Source organism: Musca autumnalis, unplaced genomic scaffold (assembly GCF_047663935.1).
Source record: "Musca autumnalis isolate F117 unplaced genomic scaffold, ASM4766393v1 scaffold_5, whole genome shotgun sequence".
Classification (NCBI taxonomy): domain Eukaryota; kingdom Metazoa; phylum Arthropoda; class Insecta; order Diptera; family Muscidae; genus Musca; species Musca autumnalis.
Window position 1 is genome coordinate 29,556,220 of NW_027412088.1, and position 13,278 is coordinate 29,569,497.

General features: G+C 36.0%; 1 protein-coding gene across 3 annotated transcripts in view; it reads left to right on the plus strand.

Annotated features, from left to right (window-relative positions):
* Positions 1-13,278, plus strand: part of LOC141406407 (uncharacterized) — a 122,364-nt gene that overhangs the window by 81,003 nt on the left and 28,083 nt on the right. The window lies entirely within an intron of this gene.

The following is a 13,278-nucleotide window of genomic DNA, read 5'->3' on the forward strand; positions in this document are numbered from 1 at the left end:
CGACTCTAACGAGAAATCATTTAAAAATTAATATTAAAATGATCTTACCCCTAACAGACAAAATTTCAAATTAACATACGGACATACATATTGTGAAAGAGGAACGAACAATTTAAGAAAAAAAAACAAGTAAGCAAAGACTAAAGTGGGACGGGGCCGACCATGTGATGCCCTACACCACTACCCCTGTAAATTAGCTTTCAGCAAATCAAAATTCATTTATGGAACAAATAAACTTATTGTAAGAAATAACTTTGTGGATTCTGCCACCTTATCACATCAAGCTTAAGTAATAATATAATAATTGTTCCACAAACATCTAATAAAGGACAAAGGAGACTTCTCTTATATCAATGAGTACACCCCGATTCATATTTCCTGATATGGGGACCTACAGTTTATCGCTGAGTCCGAACGGCGTGCCCTAAGCCAACACTTGTAGAGAAGTTTTACATGACTGAAATACTCATAAAATGTCGCCAACATTACTGAGGGGTATTTTCTCACCGTTTGAAGTTACCTGGTCGGGGAATCGATCAAAGGTGGCGAAATACCCCTTAGTAATGTTGACGACATTTCCTGAGTATTTCTGCCATGAAAAACTTCTCTACAAGTGTTGACTTAGGGCACGCCGTTCGGACTTGGCGGTAAATTGTTGTATGTATAAATCCCAAAATTATACGCCAGGACGAGGTCAGTGAGTGCCTTCACCTTCACCAAAATTAATATTTCAAAAAAACTTTAACGGTAGCGACACCGAGTACATTTTGGCGACCCCATGTTGCAATATATCACACCTGTTCAACCAAAAGGTAGTAACTCAAACTTTTCTATTTTTCAGTAGAGACAAAAACTGTTGGTACATAGGTATGGAAAGTGAAATAGCGGTATTTTTGACGAAAGAATAGACAAAGAAATGGCAGATTTTTACAGTGGGTAGGGTTATTCATTTTCATAATAAAAAGTTAAAATTTTTAGTTATTACCCTTTTGTTTAACAGGTGCAATATGTATAAAAAATCCAATTGGACAATTACTACGTCTGTGCTCCACGCAATTCGCAATAATGCACAAACTGGGAGATTCTCTGTCATGATAGAGACAATTATAGTATGGGAGGAAAATGTGGTTCACTACAGAAAACCCACTTCATATTAGGCAGTAGCCCCGTTATCTACCAAACTCATTATTGCAATTTGTATCAGTGGAAAGGTCAGTCGTTGTTTTTTCATATGTAGGCTACTTTGGCGGTATAAGCCCTCCAGAAATTAAAATGTGGACCAAATATAAAATGTTTATTGCTTGAGTGGAGTATTCCCCCATTGGCTCAACTTCATTTATTACCCTCTATTACAGAGAGTAATATTTTTTTAAAAACGAACTGACAGTGTTGCAAAATTTTACTGATCGCTACCAATATCATGATTTCATCCCGGCGAAGGGCGAAGGATAATAGAGGGTAATAAATGAAGTTGAGCCAATGGGGAATACTCCACTCAAGCAATCGAAAATGAGATTGAATCTTCAACAATAAACAAAACAAACAAAAAACAGCCGAGGCACGGGCGAATGGAGCTTTGTTAAAAACAAAAAAAAACAAAATTCTAATAACAACCTCACAGGCAACTGTGTTGGTGTTTTTTTCAACTCACAGAATTAGAAGAATTCTTAGTTGATACGTGCTGACATGTTGCAAAATATTTTGATTTTGGTGTTTCTTTGGAAAAGCCGAAAAGTGAGTGTGATTCTCATTCATATGAGAATACTAGACACTTAAAGAGTTCGGTTTTTCGCTAAAAAGGCATCATTTCAAAAACTGAGAAGCCAATTGATAATTCCCTTCGCCGGGATGAAATCATGATATTGGTAGCGATCAGTAAAATTTTGCAACACTGTCAGTTCGTTTTGAAAAACATTACTCTCTGTAATAAAGGGTAATAAATAATAAATGAAGTTGAGCCAATGGGGGAATACTCCACTCAAGCAATCGAAAATTAGATTGAATCTTCAACAATAAACAAAACAAATAAAATGTTTATATTTTTCATACAAAAGTAATGGTCAATTTTACCCGCTAAATAATATCAGATCATCATCCAAAATTGTAGGCACCTTCTTCGACCTTAAGACTTACCTCTTGCAAAATTTCGTGACTATTGAGTTATAATTGCGACCTCTAGGATATATACGGCTGTAACTCTGTTATCTTATCATGTACAACAACACAATTGGTATCAATAGAAAGGTCAAAAGTTTATTTTCCAAGTATAGCTTACCTACCCGGAATATGTCTTCCAAGAATAAAGATATAAGCTGTATATTAATAATTTTCACAATTTTCACACAAAATTTGTGGTCCATTTAACCCTGTAAATATTATCTGATCATCATCTCAAATTGAAAGCTTCTTCTTCGTCATATACTCTTACCTTATTTAAAATTTCGCGTTGATCGGACTATTATTGCGACCTACAGAGCAGCTACAAAATCGGATAAAAATTATGTTTTTGGTCCATTTCACCCGCTTAATATTTCACAATCATCACCAATAAAAATAGGGATCTATTCTGGTCTGAACCCGACCTCCATACAAAACTTAGTGATGATCGGCCCATAATTGCGGCCTGGAGTTTGATTACAATTTATAATGGACAGACGGACGTATGGACGGACGGACACACATCTCAAAATCGCTTTATCTCGTCGAGATATGAAGATTGGTATACCACATTGCGGGTCTCCGACGAATATTTCGCGGTGTTACATGAATTTTTACCAAAACAAACTTATAATACCCTTTCCACATAGTGGTGTAGAGTATAACAAGTAAAAAACTGTCAGTCGGCTTTGCCGACAGATATATACCCTCAGCCAATGTGAACCGAAACTTTCACCTCTCTCTTCAGAATTTTGTGTCCCTTTTTGGACATTTGAATTTGCCGACAAAAATGTGGATTAGGAATTAACTGCAGGGCAGGTACCCTTAGGGAGGACCGATATGGGCCATTTTAGAAGTTAAACTAAATTTTGATAAAATATTAGGAGATCCAAAGTTTGGACCAAATTGGTTGCCGCATTCAACTGATATCGTCCTAGCATTTTAGTGAAATTTTTTAAATATTGGGGAGATGTACCGAAAGTTGTGGACCGGTATTGCCCATGAAACTAAGTTTGGAAATAATATGACGAAGACTAAATGTTGGACCAAATCGGTTGAACAATTCGAGAGTTATCGTGCTTTCCTTTCGGTCTGTTTTCCCAAGAAACATGGACTTGCCCCTGAAAAAACTTTTACCGTCGTGATGAAGGTAGCGAATGCAAATCGCTTTATCAAAAATCAAAGTGATTCGTGAACAGGTCTTAAAGTGAACTTATCCGAAATTTTGTGTGAGAGGTACCAGAAGGAATAGACAAATATAGTCCATATTCGAAAGTGATCTATATCTGGTAGATATATTAGGATGTATAAAGTATAGATTACATCGGTCACTCCCTTCAAGAGTTATCGTGCGTAAAATTTTTCCGAACATTTTTGAAGTTTTGTGGGGGAGGTACCTGAAGGAGTTGAACGATAGCCAATCTTCGAATTTAAACTATGTTTTGATAAAATATTACGAAGTCCAAAATTTGGACCGAATCGACAGATCTGTTCGAGAGTTATCGTGCGCTCCAACCACTACGCAAGGTGTCATAGGGGCTTTTTGCAGCTTTCCGGCCATTTTCTCAGGAAGTATGGACTTGCCCCTGATGAAACTTAAACCGTCGTATAGGGGGAAGTGAATACAAGTTGTTGCAACAAAAATCAAAGCGATTCTAGTGCAGGTCCTAAACTGAACTTATCCGAAATTTTGTGTGGGAGGTACCAGAAGGAGTGGGCCGATTGGGGCCATATTGAAACCTCATCTAAGTCTGGTAGAAATTTCACGATGTGAAAAGTATGTACCAAATCGGTTACTCCCTTCAAGAAATATCATGCCCACAAATTTTCCGAACATTTTGGAACTTTTGTGGGGGAGGTACCGGAAGGAGTGGACCGATATAGCTCATCTTCGAACTTAAACTAAGTTTGGACAAAATATTAGGAAAGCCAAAATTTGAAGCGAATCGGTTTATCCGTTCGAGAGTTATCGTCCGCACCAGCCAGACAGACGGACAGACAGACGGACAGACAGACAGACAGACGGACGGACATTGCTAAATCAACTCCAAATTGTCTGAAACACATTTCGTCCAAACATACTTGGGGTCTAAAACCATTATTTCGATGAGGCACATTTTGCCCGTATAAAAGTGTATATGAGGAAAAGTCAAAATTTTTTAGTTTCCATGAAGCCAAGGTTTGCACTATTATAATACGCGAACTACTGTAGTTTACCAGTAACTATGACTATTGCTGGATTAATTTAGATGTTTTTGTACAAAGCTCAAAAATTTAGCAAAAAAATTTAATTTACGTGGTAGTTACAACCGCGTAAAGGGAAAAACATAGGTAAAAACACGTTGAAGCTAAACAGGTTTTTTACATTGCTATTCGATTTCTGATTAAACCATTCAAATGACGGACATCTGTCCAAAGTAAAAGTAGAAGAATACAAAATGAAGATTACACTTCTAATGTATCACTTTCCAAAATTTCCACTGCATCCACCTTTTATGGATGCTGACATTTTGAAGCCGGATTTCAGGTGTTTTTTGTATTTTTTATGTAACTGGGACGCGCATTCGGATATTTCGAAAAACCAATTATAGGATTAAAGAACTCGCTATTTCGCATAATCTGATATGTATATTGAGTATGTAGCCCACACAGCAGCAGAGTAATCTACTGCCAAAGGCCAAAATTTAGTGCGATATTTTTTCTAAAAAACCTTTTTTTTGGGTACAGTATTTACAATATCGTTTTCAGTGTGCTGGTACCCCGCGATATTTTAGTTTTTCGACGATCCGGATCATATGAATCACAGATCGTAAAAATCCATCTACTAGAACGGCGGAAATGGCTACTGCAAAAATTGAAAAATTTGCGAATAATGTTTTTCAAAATATCGCTGACTAATTCGCGTTTTATGTGGATCGTTTCCATTTCAACGAAGAAAGTGAATCATCACTCGCGTTTGTGCGAAAACAGCGGTTTGAAAAATTTAGTGGCATGAGAGCTGTATCCGATTTATCCAAAAAATACTGTGCGATGCTACATCCACGGTTCTTGATGGATTTTATTGAAATATGTTTAGATCGATGTATTTTTTCACGGTTGATAGTGAAATCGGATGCGCATAAAAAGTGTATGCACTTTGTGCAAAATATAAGCGTTATACAGTTTGTTGTACACTAAACTGCAGACGATGCTACATCTTAGCGGCCAAAGTAAATCCTGGCAAATGTGTACAAATTAAAAGAGAAGAATTCGCTGTATTGGTAAACCGCATGCGCATCAAGTGATTTTGAGGATTTCGCGATTTACACGCATTTCAAAATGAACATTGCCCGATACAATTTTATTTCAAGATTATACCCCATTTAAAGGAACCCAACATTTATTTGAAAGATATCCATATCTTCTGCTAGATGTTAGCGTGTTTTCGAGAAGTGATTAGAATAAAAAAATGTGATTTATTGCGTGAAATTTAACTAAAATAGAAGAAAAACCCCGACCTATTTTTCTTACATTTTGTTCAACTAACTCACAAAATAAATTTTAATAAATATTTTCTCTTACAAAAAATTTATAAATTTCCTCAATATGTTTTTTGTTTTTTGCTATAATATGCAAACCGCTAAACGGATTTGTATAGTTTTGGTATCATTTGAATCTTCGCGTTGTTTAGATTACGTACATATTTTTTATATATTTTTCAGATGCATAAACAGCTTGAATTTTATTAGAACAAGTTGTAAACTACCAATTGTTTGGAATGTTTTCCTAATTTCCGCGAAAATTTACAACTTTTTCACTAAAGTTATGGGACCTCAGTAAACATAGAGTATGTAGGAAGCCATAAATTAAGAGAGCTTCTCAATATAATGATTAGAGTCTTTTAAAGATTTTTTTCTTTTTATCAGAATTGAAACCGCCATAACTTTTGCGCGCAACAACCAAAATTAGTATTTCGAACAGATTTAAGAATGAGATTTGTTTCCCAATCTATGTACAAAAAATCTTTCATGTAGCTTAAAAAAATTTTTTTAATTTTTGTTTTATGGAAAACTAAAAAATGTTGTCTTTTCTTCATATACCCTTTCTAGCCTAAAGGCTGAGGGTATAAAAACGAGAACAAAGTTGCGAGCATTTACCAACCAAGAGAGGAAATATGAGAGTAAATAGTGGAATATCGGGAAAAATAGGAAAGTTATTTTGTATCTCATGAAAATCTTACATATTTTTGAAAAAATAGTGGCTTTCGTATGGAAATAAGAAACTGCACATGTATCTTATGTGAGGTACCTGTACAGTATGAATAAACTACATCACGAACGAAAATATGTAAAATTCTTGAAATATTTTTTTCTGTGTAATAGTATGCACGATATATCTTGAACTTGCCCCGTTCAAGTTCGGACAAACTTTATATCTCCTAATATTTTGTTCAAATTAGGTTTAACTTCTAAAATGGCCCATATCGGTCCTCTCCTAGGGTACCTCCACCACAAAAGTTCAACATTTGTGTCTATGTGCAGTTTAGGGTCTGTTCGAAGATCTTTTGGAGATGTATACCGATGCTGTTCGTTGTGACCCTGTTTACAGCGATAACATGTTTTCCGTGGACAAGTCCATTCTTCCTGGCATAAGATCCACTTCCATAGTGGACCAAGTCGCTCCATTCCTTTAAGTACCTTCTCCGCAACACTTTTGAAGTTTAATCCTAATCCACATTTTTGTCGGCAAGTTCAAATGTCCAAAAAGGGTTACAAAATTATGAAAATATCCTAAACACATTCAATTTGTCTGTAGAAAGTTTAAATTCACATAAGCTGAGGGTATATCTCTGTCGGCAAAGCCGACTGATACTTTTTTACTTGTTACAGGTCGCAATTTTGATCGAAACGTTACGAAATGTTGAGGGTTAATGGTAGTCTCACAAAGTAAGAAGCCTATTTTGGTGATGGTCGGATGGTCGGTGTTGGAATGGGCAAAAACATATTTGGAGAAAAAGTCAATGCTTTATTTCAAAGCAAATATCTCCGCTTCTATAAGAGGTATATCAAAAGCCAAACCTAATGAAAGTAGAAAATATCAAATTTGCAATGATGTAACGTAGGTTGTCGTAGGTGGTCAAACAACGAAGAAATCTCAATAGCCGATAATAGAACACAACTTTTCATCTTTGCGATTTTAATATTAATGACGAATATCACAGCTTTGATTGGGGACCTTCCAAAAGCAAAGTCTGACTATGAAAGTAGAAAATCCCAGGGGAAGAAGACTACTAATTTTGGATAATGTTCAGGGGTCGGAATGGGCAAAAAAATTATTTGTAGAAAAAGTCAACGTTTTATTCCAAAGCCTTCCTATGAAAGTAGAAAATCCCATCTTTACAATGATACTACGTAGGATGGCGTAGATCGTCAAATAACGGATATATCGCAATAGCCAGTAGTACATCCCATGTTTCCATTTTTTTGTAATTACGATAAAGGTCGCAATTTTGAAAGTTTGGAGTAAATGGGGGTCCGGGAAGGGAAGAAGCCAACTGATTTTGGTGGTGACCAGGTAATATTCATGGGTATGTATGTGGAGAAAATTCAACGCTTTTTTTATGTGAATATTCGCTTCTAGAAATAGTATTCCAAAAGGAGATCCCGTTAATGGAAGAATAAAGAAGATAATAAAAGATACCACAGGTTAATATGTTGAAGTTTTTTACTTTAATGACAAATACCTCTGCAAAGGTAGCAAAGCTTTTAATCAGTACCAAGTAGATGTCGACAGTAGTCAAATATAAAATTAAATATTAATTATTTTGGTTCAGTTCGCATCAAGTCATAGTTGAAAATTTTAGTATCTCCCTAAAAGAAGTGTTTATGTTTGAAAAGCTTATGCACAGGGGTAGTGCTGTAGGGTAGCACATAGTCGGCCCCGTCCCGACTATAGCCTTTTCTCACTTGTTTAGTTTATATTTTATATATTTTTTGGGATCCTCATCCTATGCTCAGGAAGGTAACAGAAAAAACATGCCTAAATTAACTTGGATTTTTTTAGATCCCATGCATTTAGTCTTGGTTGAGGGGAAAACCGTCTTCGTTTGCGCCACGTTTTCATAAAGCTTCCATTGAACCTCAACCGATATTAGTTAAGCCACATTATTTAACTGAAATGACTGTAATTATACCCTCCACCATATGGAGGGTATAATTAAATTTGTCATTCCGTTTGTAACACATCGAAATATTCGTCGGAGACCCTATAAAGAATATATATTATTGATCAGCATAAAATTCTATATCGATTTAACCAGGTCCGTCTGTCCGTCCGGCTGTCTGTTGAAATCAAGATACAGCTCGCAATGTTAAAGATAGAGAGTCAATATTTGGTACAGAAGTTTTTATTACTTGCAGGATGGTTGGTATTGAAAATGGAATATATCGGTCCACACCTTCATATAGCCCCCATAGAACGCTGCCTCCCGATTTTCGGTATTTTTAAGGGTTTAGCTTCATTATCCTACCAAAATGGCTGAAATTTGGTACGTAGTCTTCTTTAGGGGTATAAAACTTTCGCACAGAATTTTGTCGGTATCGGTCCACACCTTCATATAGCTCCCATAGAACGGTACCCCCCGATTTTCGGTATTTTTAAGGTTTTAGCTTCATTATCCTACCAAAATGGCTGAAATTTGGTACGTAGTCTTCTTTAGGGTTATAAAACTTTCGCCCAGAATTTTGTCGGTATCGGCCCACACCTTAATATAGCTCCCATAGAACGGTACCTCCCGATTTTCGGTATTTTTAAGGTTTTAGCTTTATTATCCTACAAAAATGGCTGAAATTTGGTACGTAGTCTTCCTTAGGGGTATAAAACTTTACCCCAGAATTTTGTCGGTATCGGTCCACACCTTCATATAGTCCCCATAGAACGGTACCTCCAGATTGTCGGTATTTTGCTGGTTTTAGCTTCATTATCGCACCGAAATGGCTGAAATTTGGTACTTAATCTACGTTGGTGGTATAAAACTTTCCCCCAGAACTTTGTCGGTATCGGTCCATGCCTTCATATAGCCCCCATAGAACGGTACCTCCCGATTTTCGGTATTTTGAACGTTGTGGCCTCAATATTCCACCGAAATGGCTGCAATTTGGTATTTAGACTTCGTTGGGGGTACTCAAACTTCCCCTTTAAATGTGACGGTATAGGTCCACGCCTTCATATAGCCCCCATGGAAAAGTACCTCCCGATTTTTCGTATTTTGCAGGTTGTGTCTTCAATATTCCACCAAAATGGCTGAAATTTGGTATTTAGTCTTCAATGTGATATAAAACTGTTCGCCAGAAATATATCTGTAGAAGTCCACGCTTTCATATTGCCTCATTTCTGACTGAAATTCGTCGGTATAGGTCCACGTTTCGATATAGCCCCCATAGATTGTGACGTCAATATCCAACCGAAATGGCTGAAATTCGTTATTTCGTCTTCCAAGAGTTATAAAATATCCCAGAAGAGTATTATCAGTATAGGTCCACGTCTTCCTATATCCCCATAGAAGCTTACTTCTTGATTTTCGGTATTTTTTTAGTTTTAGCCACATTCTCTTACCGAAATATAGGAAATTTGGTATTTAGTCTTCTTTGAGCCTAAAAACTTTCCGTCAGAAATTTGTCGGTATAGATCAACGTTTTGAAATAGCCCCCATAGAATGGTGCCTTACATTGTTTTACCAAAATTGCTGAAATTTAGTATTAAGTCTTCTTCATACACGAAAGGGAACTAATTATTCCATTTTATTTCAATACAACTTGTGGTGGAGGGTATAACAAGTTCGGCCCGGCCGAACTTTACGCCGTTCTTACTTGTTTTGTATTTATTCTTTGCTAAGGGCACGACAAAATATTATAACAGGTACAAGCCATCCCTCATCAGACAGTAACGTTTCACGTTTTGGCATAGCCCCCCATATAAGTGTACCACCATTTCTGAACATTTTAGTCACATTCTTCTACCGATTTGGTTGTTATTTGGAATATTGTATTCCCAGAAGAAAGAAAATTTACTCGCAAAAAAACTATCCATATCCTCCCCATAATTTTTTTTCGCAAAAGTGCAGCCAGCCTAAGGACATGGCTCTGATAGTTTTAAAATTGTTAAACTGTCCTCACGGCCCCTTTTACGAGGGTACAAATTTTTTCGGACGCAAGACAATACTTTCTGACCAGATTCAGAAAAAAGTTTGATCTGATATCTTTCGAAAAACTGCATAAATTAACTTGCATTTTTTTCAAGTTCTTTTAGATCAGATTCTGTGCTTGTGAAAAGTTAAAACATACAATGATTGTTCCGTTCTAAAACCTGCAAGAATCTCCATTTTTCGAAAACTTTAAAATTTTTCCCCTAATAAATTTGAAACGTTTTATAAGTTTTTGAGTACACGGACACCCACAATATTTGAAAATGTTTGCCTTCGATGCTGCTAAAAGTAGATTCTAATTCCTTCGAAAAACATGTATCCCCACTACAAAACTATTTTTATATATTATTAAGAAAAAATGCATTCAAAGCTAGTGTATTGGAATTTTCCAAAAAGTCTTTGGTTTCCACTTTTCACAACCCCTCTTCTTTAAATGTGGACAGGACATACCCTCTCAGTGGATACACACAAAAATTCTTGTGTCATACCTATGACATGTTTTCAATATACCAGAGAACGGCACAACATTTTTATAATGTCATGCCAGGACAGAGAACAAACTAACGAACCAACCAACGAAAGAAGGTAAATGGAAAGAATGACATTAATGCCATCATCGTCATCATCATAACAGGATATGGAGGAAAACAACCAAGCGAATTGGCAGTCAAGCTGACTGGCTGGCTGGCTGTTCAAGTTGTCGCATCACATCATCATATTCAACTAACGAACGCTTTTCATCGGTGAGCACATTGTGATTAATGCGCATGATTTTATATTTCCCAATTGCCTAGAGGGTTGGTTGGGAGTGTTCGGATGATTTCAGAATTTTCCTTAATTTGAGGGTATGTGTGATGGGTATTTTTATTATTTCATTCTCCCTCTTTGTAAGTGATACCAATAATAGCTTTCTTTATTTATTTCCTTTTTTTTTGGGTTTCCGTATTACTTGTCTTCGTTTACCCCTGAGTCCTTATGTCGGTTGGTTGGTGGTGGTTGTTGCTGATGTCTTTTGTTTAATTTATTGCATTTCGTTTGTCTTCAAGAATACCAGAGATTCTTCATGGAATTGTTGCCAACACACCCTCCAAGTAGAAACACACAAAATTAAAAGGATTCCTTGCAATGCGTTTTAATCAGCATTACAACGTTGTCGAAGATGTAGAAAATGTTAATGTTCTTTTTTGTTTGTTTTTCGGTTTGATAAATTTCAAATGGAAGGACACAAAACCAGGCCACAAGCTTAACAGTTCGTGCCCTGCATGTATCATCATCATCATCGTCAGGAGCTGCCGAAGCGGCAGCAGCAGTTTTGTGTGGCTTATCCACACGACAAAACAATAACGACAATGCCAGCAACAGAGTAGCATCATTTGCAGAGAACTTAAAACGGAAATAGTTGTACACAAGATGTGAGTGCGTTCATGTGTGTGTGTGCACATCCGTTTCACCAATACCCATTTAGCACAATAGTAGGCCATCAAAGTATACAAACGAAAAACTGAAAAAAAACGAGGAGTGTAGAGTGTGTTACTGTGTCGGTATTACAAACATACACATACATATATAAGAAAACCCAAAGCTATGCGAAAATTTCGTCATACACCACCAACTCACACTTATAAATTTTGCTGTAAATGTATGTGTGTGTGCATCAGAATTTGTTGTAACACATCCCAGCTAACAATTTTTTCCGAGGGCTCTGATATCAGATTTTTTCTGAGATTTTCTGATTTTTTTTTAGAAATGTGGCCGATTTCTCTAATATTTTCGTAGAAATTGGACCGATTTTCTATAAGTTTATTTTAAGAATCTCTGCACATTTTCTAAAGAATCTTAAGAATCGTCATTCCGAATTCGTTCCGATTTCTAATAGATTTTCTAAGGGAATTTTTTTTTCGGTTGATGTCGAAGAACAGAATTACTGGTCTTAAAATTCGCATATACAAATTTACAATTTTTTAAATATAAATGCAACCTATAATAATTCAAGCTAGTGTTGATAGCTTCGACTTACTTCTGCACATTGTTCTACTGTTAATCATAAAATGATAACAACAGGCAAAATCATTAGAAAGTTTGAAATTATAATCTTCCATAAATAGTACATTAAAACAAAATTGTCTCTGAGTGGGGGTTGTTCAGTACAGTACACGTGTTGTGTCAATATCAAAGACGTCAGCGTCAGAATTGTTTCCGATTTTTTTCAGAAAATCTGAACTTTTCTCCGAATTTTTCCAGAATTTCTCTCCGAATTCGGACGGATTTTCTTAAGAAAATCTAAATTTTTCATCGAATTTTCCAGAATTTTCTTCCGAATTCGGACCGAATTCTGTCAGAAAATCTAAATGTTTCTCCGAATTTTCCAAGAATTTTCTTCCGAATACGGACCGAATTCGTCGCGAAACTCTAATACTTCTTAAGAATTTCCTTAGAAAATTCTTTCCGAATTCGGTGACCACGTCCATACAACTTTCGTACCGAATTCGGTACGAATTCGGCATCAGAATTGGATATTTTTTCAGAAATTCTGTCCGAATTCGATACGAATTCGGAAAAAAATGTTAGCTGGGATAAAACTGCAAAAAGGGTGGTTTTTGACCTAAAAAGAATGAAGAAACAAAGAACGAAAAAAACAGTTTTTCACTGTTGGTAAGCTTGTTGGTGTTTCATGAAAAGTATGTTAAAGTATTCACATATACACACATACATACATACCTTACATGCAATAAAACACACTCACTTCATAATGATTTCTTTTTTTTTTTTTTGAGAGTCACTAGGAGGGCATATAAAAACAAAATTGTAAAGATGAACAAAAAATTTGTATGTATTTCCTGATGACGATGTTGATGATGATCGATAAATATTTTCATGTTAAAATATCCTTGGGATATACAATATATTTTTTTATTTTTTTGGTGTCCTAATTCCATGCG